This window comes from Neodiprion fabricii, chromosome 1 (assembly GCF_021155785.1).
Source record: "Neodiprion fabricii isolate iyNeoFabr1 chromosome 1, iyNeoFabr1.1, whole genome shotgun sequence".
Classification (NCBI taxonomy): Eukaryota; Metazoa; Arthropoda; class Insecta; order Hymenoptera; family Diprionidae; genus Neodiprion; species Neodiprion fabricii.
The window spans coordinates 20,723,798-20,726,252 of record NC_060239.1 but is presented as its reverse complement, the minus strand read 5'-3'; the positions used below and the strand labels follow the sequence as shown (position 1 = coordinate 20,726,252).

The following is a 2,455-nucleotide window of genomic DNA, read 5'->3' as shown; positions in this document are numbered from 1 at the left end:
GAAAGGTTAATAATGAAAAAATAAATACACGCGATATCTTATTACACCCCCCCCCCCCCCCCTTGTGACATTCCGTGATTTTTGTCAATCCCCCCCCCCCCCCCCCTTTTAAGCCACACGTGATTAATGGACGGCCCCTTAAGGCAAAAGTGCCAGAGACATCATACATACTCTCCCAGCCGAATTCCGACAAGGAAAAGGGATGGTGCCACGCGAACGACTTGCGTCCATACACGCCTAGTGTAGAACAGTTCGCGACCAGCACCTAGGGGTGACTTCCCCCCAATTTTCTTTATACCTTTGTCGTATACCAACCAGACAATTTAACAAGGCACGTCTTTCAGTAAACCGGGAAACACTGACGCGACATGTCACGAGACGTCGATACTCAGACGGGGAACTCTTTCACCGGGCGCGTGCTAACACCTCGGCCATACCAACCGGCCAAACCACGTATGAATTACGTTTGATTTTAACGTAATTTTAAGGCACCACTTACCTCAGACGGGTCCACCCAACGGCGCAAAGTCCCGGGCAGTTCCGCTGCGCACACTACGGGGGGACGAGACGGGAGAGACGCACACACCCGCGGCACAACACTCGCGCACTTAAACTGCGTCCCGATCGCTTCTCGGCGGAACTTAAAACTTAACGCCTAGCTAAATAAATAAATAAATAAATAAAATCAGAAGTGTATAAATAAAATGAATATATACAGGTGTATAAAATAAAAATGCATATATAAAACGATAAAACAAAAAATCAAAAAATAAAAATCTAAAAAAATCAAAAAATTAAAAATCAGCCTATCCGCTGATTTTTGGAAGGTGGCGGAGTGTACTGATGTTAGATTCCTAGTGGGCCGCTCCCTACGGTACTGCAATGTAAGGCTGACCCGCGGCGAAGTCGGAGCAAGCCCCTGACACTCCACCACCTTCCAAAAATCAGGTTAATATACTGGCCCCCCAATGCGGAGCGTATCAGATATTAAGCTGATAAGAACAGATAAAAGGGCGTTTATTAAAACAAACAATGTTCCCCCGGGCTTACAATTGTTTGCCCGGGGGTGCTGCGGTTACATCTTCCGCCCCTGGCGGTGGCTAAAACATACATAGATTTAAAATATTGCGTGTGATTTCAAAAGGGCTGTCACGTCTTTGGCTAAAACTCAGTTAAAATATTTAGGTTGCATGGAACCCAGTGACTAGAATGAAAACAATGAATAAATACTGGGGTACATGCAACCTGTTAATGCTTAAAATAGTAAAAGGTACAAAGAATAGATAAATAGATAGATGAAAATAGAATAAATAAATAGGTAAATAGATGGAAAAGATGAATAGATTTGAAAGGGAGATGTATAGATAAAATAAATGGAATTCTAAGAAGGTGTAGGATAAAAAAGACATAGAATAATAAAAAAAATATAGGTAGTCTGTACCTAAAATGTAATCAAATTTGTGAACAGTTAAAATTCCAGGGACTAGCCCCTACTGGCCACCGCCCTTAATTAGCATTGAACATGGAAAATGAAGAATAGAAATTCAGTTCCACCTAGGACATGCACTTGAAATAGTGGGACGTAGCCTAACTTGGCCCGTGAGCGACGGCCTTTCGCCATTCCGGTTTTCCATTAAATTTGCTCCCGTGCTACCACCCAAGGGTCCGCTTAGCTCAGGCACGCGATATTGCCTGACGCCCGAGACGTGCTCCACGTATATATCGCGGGACCAGCGTACGGTCTCCGAGACAATGAGCCGGCGCATCAGAGCTGCATACCTGTTACCGATATGCAGCTGCTTCAGCACCGACTCATTCCTCGGGTCCCATGAGCCGAGGGCGCCGACGACGAACGCAGAGACCGTCACCCGGTAACCGCGCCTTCCGAGCTCATCGGCCAGGGGCTTGTATTTCAAAATCTTGCGTCCCCTGGCCTCATCAAAAGCTATTCTACGGTTCTCGAAAGGCACGGTCACATCGACGATGACGATGCTCTTTGAGGGCTCGTGCCTGACCACAATGTCAGGTCTGAGAGCCCCCAGTTCCCCGTCGACCCCCTCGACGCGCTGGTTCACCCGGAGCTGCCCCGGCAGGCGGTTCGCCTTCGCTAGGCGGGCGACGATGGCATCGTGCCGCAGCTGCCACGCGGCCGAGTGCGGGCGGCAGTGGCAGATTACGTGGGGAAGGGACTCGAGTGCTCCCCCGCAACGCCGGCAACGCCTGTCACCATCACCCCACCGTCGTGCCCCGTTGAGGGGCAGGACGTCCAGGCGCGCGCGGTAGACAAAGCGCCAATCAGCGAAGCGGGTGAAGCTGCCGCCGCGGAGAAAGTGGTTGGAATACCTCGACCACGACGACACCTCGAATACCTTCCCCTGGTCAGGCTTCCTTAGAAGTCTCTGACCGTAGTGCTCCGCCCATGCCGCCCGCAGCCGGCGTACAATTTGGCCTCGCG

At 49.7% G+C, this 2,455-nt stretch overlaps 1 pseudogene; it reads right to left on the bottom strand.

Annotated features, from left to right (window-relative positions):
• Positions 1 to 852: 852 nt before the first annotated feature.
• LOC124174515 lies at positions 853 to 1,034 on the bottom strand (annotated as a pseudogene).
• Positions 1,035 to 2,455: the final 1,421 nt, after the last annotated feature.